Source organism: Ruditapes philippinarum, unplaced genomic scaffold (genome assembly GCF_026571515.1).
Source record: "Ruditapes philippinarum isolate M1 unplaced genomic scaffold, ASM2657151v2 ctg3049_1_1_1_1, whole genome shotgun sequence".
NCBI lineage: Eukaryota > Metazoa > Mollusca > Bivalvia > Venerida > Veneridae > Ruditapes > Ruditapes philippinarum.
The window spans coordinates 23,729-29,728 of record NW_026862211.1 but is presented as its reverse complement, the minus strand read 5'-3'; positions in this window follow the sequence as shown (position 1 = coordinate 29,728).

Below are 6,000 nucleotides of genomic sequence, written 5' to 3'. Positions count from 1 at the left end.
TTTCACGAACGAATAGTTTATGGTCCGTTATAAAGGGGAACTCGATATAATATTATAAAACTGATTACTGAATTATTGTTATATTTTTGAATTTGTTCAACCAAATAATCTGCTCAGCTGAACTGAATGTGAGTATTTTAAGCATTAATTATTATAAACATATCTCAAATAAATGGTCGAAGAACTACAAGGGGGAGACACATTAGGACTTCTAAGTAGATAAAGCTAAGAAATATGTATTTTCATAAGCATGCTGGTAAACTCAAATACATATGGTCGTCAAAATCGATTTATGATATCTACACATTGTCTCGTATAGAACATATCATAAGTATTGTGGAGTAGGTTCGCTAGTGAAAGCAAAAAATACGAAATCTCTTTGATTGGGATATTTGAAGAAAAGATGTGGGCGGAGTATTAAGCTTTACAAAATATTTATCGTGATGCATGTTTACACAAATTCAAAAACTGTTATAACAAGTTTTATTTGTTTCTGTTGAAAATGGTTGCCTTGATTAAATATGTTCAAAATTAAAGGGACATTTGAATCTTTCGAATATCATCTGCTATTCTTAAACGTTTATTATTTTCAAGCGTTTTACTTATATTTCATTTAAAGAAAATATTTAAGTGAATTTGTCGGTAATGGAAGGTATGTAATACAATGAATAATTACGTTGCAAGTGTTGAATATAACAGCAAAACACGAAAAATAAATGTACATGAAAAATGTTGGCACGTGTAAGTAAATGATCTGATATTACATTAAACAGATAATTAAATGTTCTGGAACTAAGTATTACTATAATTCATCACATAAACGTTCATTCAAAATCACTTAGAACTTCATCAATATTTTTTTCAAGCAACGTAATGTCTAAGCGATATAGTTTTTATTAAATTGAATAAGTATTTGAAACATTGAAAAATTGCCCATTGTTGATCTATTAACTTTTACAAAGATCTAGCAAATATAAAACATTGTCTTTCTTCTTCATTTTAAATTGATCGAAAGGAAAACAGATTTTCTAACAATAAACAATCAAACTTGTTTTTATATTGTGACAATGTGGTGTCTCTTACGTCTTGAACCTGATGCAAGTATATTAAAATCAATACTTAAAAGTTTAAATTGTGTAAAACATAACACACGTCTCATTCAAGCGCGCGTAATTACAAAAACGTCTATCAAAGCTAGATTTGGCTGCAGAAGTATTTGTTCGGCTGTTTACCTCATAAATCAATTGGAAGAAACATTTGATAACAGTGCGCTCATTAAAAAACGATATTAACAGTTTTACTTTGAGCATCTCCAAGCGCGCTTTCAAGACATTCCTTCTACCTATGTATTGCCACCCATTTACAGAACTTGCTGTTACTTATTACTAGGTAATTTTTTTACACCCGGGCGGGGGAAGTAAGGGTTATCATTTTGTATAAAACTACCTCCCCTCGTTATTCAAATAAATGTTCTAGAATAAAAGTATTGCAATAGTTCTCCCAACTCCTACGCTTTCATCTCGATAAAACCCAATTGAGGCACATTTAAAAATAATGATTAATGCATGCGATGTATGTAGATAATGATGTCACTGGCATTTGGTATAGTCAACTTGTATTTGCTATATAAGATAAAATTTAAACTGATATGTATATGCATTCCGTTTTTTTCTCCTTTTTTCAATTTAACATACATACACATATTTTTTTATTTACAGATATTTATATCAGGAAATTTTAGCATTTCAATTCTTTATAGTATTACATGAAGCTAAGCTGTAAAACAGAATCATATTTGGGGAAATATTTATAGAGAAAGGTGTTGCAATATCTTTAAAACCATGTTTAATGACAATGAAACTCTATCTTTCCCACCGTATTTGTATACCAACGTGTATATTTGTGTTGGTGCTCATCTAATTAGTTAAAACACACAACATTTATGTTAACGGTTGAACGGTAATTGCATGTTTTATATTTTTAGATGCAAAAACTTAGAAATAAGAAAAATGTCTGTTTTCTGTTTTCATTCAAATAAAACAATCATGTATATGCGAATTCATGTTAGAAATCGATTATTCATTACACTATCAAAGCAGTTTGATCCATATTATTATTGTTAACAAAACAATTTATTAGTATTATACTAGGTACGAACAAAATAATTACACAATCATATATTGAAAACATTTTTTCTTAACTGCAAATTTTGTACTATTATTGATGATAAATACTTAATTATATGCAAGTGACACTGAAACACTAAGTTCGTCATATATATTGCAGTACTGTGTAGGTAAAAGGATACCAGATGGAAATGCTAAAATAAAAGAAAAAAATAGGTATATTTCATGCAAACTGAACATGAAACACGTGTATTGGGCATAAGCAACCATGTGAGAGTTTTTGAAAGGTATTCCAATCGGTTATTGAAACTGTCACACATTTTCATAGGCAATCTTTATATTAAATGATTAGAAAATAATTGAAACACTTGTTTTTTCCAAAATATGCCAAATGCACAGTAGCGCGATATATCAAATAAAAAAACACGATTCCTGTCTTGAAATTGATTAATGACGTAAACAAATGAACAAATAATCTAACTGCAGACCCTCGATTTGATTGACAACTTTGTAATTATGCACGCCTGAATGAGACGTTTTATTTGTTTTGCATAATATAAACGCTCAAACATTGACTGAATGATTCTTTTAATAGTTTATTAAACGGATTGATATGAAAGGAACTTTATCAATAATATTGATAGTGTCTTGAATCAATTTTGTTTCGATCGGTCAAAAAAGCGCTTGTTCTGATCGATTTCTATTCGTTTGTTTTTCTCTCATTTTGCGAACATATTCTTAGACAAAAGATTTTCTTCGTAGCATTCTGATGTAAAAAGATTTCCTAAAGCAAATATCTTCAAAACAAAACATACAAGTCTTTGTATCACTTCCGTTTTCCTTGTGATTAAATATATAATTTAAAAGTATTCGTGTGCTAATAAAATCACCTGGATTTCTGGATTTATAAGTTTGTTGAATAATTTGTTTTGTTTGGTATTCAACACAACTGTTTTAGTACGTCTATCGTATTTATTGTTATTCATAATGAATAAAAATATCCCTCAACAAATTGGAAGTGAAGAGACATTTCATTCCATGTTTGAAATATATTTGCATCAGCCTCTGTCTCAGGGGTCTCGTTAATGTATAAAAATAAAAACGTCTGATTTAGCCAAAGAAGATCAATCAAGTATTTTGAAATGTTGTCATGTTTAATGATTGAAATTTAAGCAATTTACATATTTATCTTCTTTCCATATTTTCACATTTAGTATTTCCTTAGATTGCATTTTAAGACTTTCTTCCGAAAACTCACGAAACAACTGAAGCTATTCTACTTTTTCAATCAAGATTCTCATAAAAAACGGAAAATTCTTCATAGATTTTTTTTCAAAATATCCGCTCGGTTTCTTACAAGGACAGTTGGAAGCATCTATGCATGCATCTATTTTGCTTATATGTAAACAAAAGTGACAGTTACAATTATCGTTTCAGTATACCATCGGTATTTTGCCTACAACCTTAAGTTTCACCATTCTGACATACAAAGCCTGTCAGTGTTCTGCTTTTGATATTAAGAAAATAGGTGAAAGCGAAAAAATCGTTAACAATATGTGTCATGCAGGCAACATAGACATGTACTTCCTGCATAGAAGAATTTTGAGAAACGTGTACATAACAAACCTATCGACAACGTAGATCTTTCTTATAAAAATTATGATAAAAACCTTCAGATTATAAGTGTATTACATTGATAAATCGATACATTTTGAAAGCAATTCGTAAACAACGACTTTGCGCTTACATCATTTTTAACACGTTTTGCTTACATTAAATGCTCGTCATAGTTTGAACACTTCGGAGTAAAATAGTTCAGGAAGTTGTTTTAATCGTAATGCTCCATTGTGTATGACTAATATAAGACTATTTCGGGATAGAGTGCTCTAAGGTTGTTGATAAATACTTTTGTATGAAGATACGTGGGCGAAATTTGCGTGTGCAACAATATGTTTGACAATATCTATGTAGGTCATCAGTGCCTGCACACGCATGCTCTACAGCTCGTAAGAAATGTTAAATCCCTTATGGTGACTTCAGTCATAACAGACAATTAAAACAGTATAAGTATCATTTGTACATTTGTATTCAATAAACTACTCAATTTTCTAAAAAAATATATTTCAGATATTTTTTTTTACAAGCATTTCTATGATTAGAAAGAATGAAATAGGAATTCGGAAAACTGTCAGAATAATTTGATAACAACAGTATATGAGACATATCAGTTGCGTTTTCGTCAAAACAAAAGGAATATAAAACATCTAGGAAGGAAATTGAACCAAAATTTCAAAGCGAAAAAAAAAATCAAATAACTGGACAAAAGCAGTACTAATATTCTTTCAACGGGAATTAAATTAGTAGGCAAATAACAAATAACTAAAACAATATAATAATAATATAATGATGTATAGTAAAAGACACTTATATGAAATAATTCAGCTAGTAAAGTCAATACGTTGCATACAAAAATTTATTATCACAACAACGGCATAATATTGTGATTGTTATAACAATTATAAATCATAAAGAGAAGGGAAAGTTAAAGTTTTAATTACCCAAATTGGCGTTTTAATCAATTAAGAATTAGGCTGATCATAAATGAGGAAAATCAATATTATTATGACATCTTAGCAAATATAATTCCTGTCCTGAATTTGCATATCTGAAATGTAGATTCAGTATAGGTTTTAATAGTCGCTTATTTCAACATGTTGTATTTGTCGGATTTTCACTTCGAATGATTTATTAGGAATGGCGTCCGCCTGAGAGTCCGTCCGTCCGTCCGCTCTCACGGTACAGTAATAATGTGGCTAGAGGGACAATAGGTAACTTTCTTCTCTTTCTCTTTAATGTAATTCATTCTGTAATGCTTTAATATGGCTATTTTCTTTTGTGTGGCTAAAAAAAGGAACAGTATAGAGAACAATAGAGTAGCCCAATAATTACTGTCCCGTAAGAACGTCCGTCCGTCTGTCCGTCCGTAACACTTTCGTGTCCGCTCCATAAATTTTAAACCGCTGATATATTTTTAAAAAACCAGGCACAAGTGATCACCATAATGAGACGATGTTCAGAGCGCAATAATGGGTTGCTACCTCAAGGTCAAGATCACACTTAAAGGTCAAATGTTAAAAAGTCTCTTTTCATTATAACAAGTTCTACATTTCGTGTCCGCTCCGCTGTAAAATTTTTGAAATAACCTGACACAAGTGATCACCATAAGACAAAGTGCAGAGCTCTATAATTGGGTTGCTACCCTCAAGGTCAAGGTCACACTGAAAAGTCAAAAGTAAAAAAAGTCTTCATTTCATAATAAAAAGTCTACATTTCGTGTCCGCTCCGCTGTAAAATTTTTGAAATAACCTGACACAAGTGATCACCATAAGACAAAGTGCAGAGCTCTATAATTGGGTTGCTACCCTCAAGGTCAAGGTCACACTGAAAAGTCAAAAGTAAAAAAAGTCTTCATTTCATAATAAAAAGTCTACATTTTGTGTCCGCTCCATAACTTTTGATTTTTTTTATAAAAAAGGACACAACTGATCCCCATTATGAGACAACGTGCAGAGTGCAATAATTGAGCTGCTACCCCAAGGTCAAGGTCACACTTAAAAGAAGGTCAAATGTTAAAAACACTACATTTTGTGTCCTCTCAATAACTTTTAAACCTCTGATTTTTTTGAATAGCTTGACACAAGTGAAAACTATTATGAGACGATGTGCAGAGCGCAATAATTGAAGTGCTACCCCCAAGGTCAAGGTCACACTTACAGGTCAAATGTAAGAAAGTCTACATTTTGTGTCTGTCCATAACATTTAAACGCTGCAATGTTTTTAAGATAACTTGGCAGAAATAATCACCATTATGACA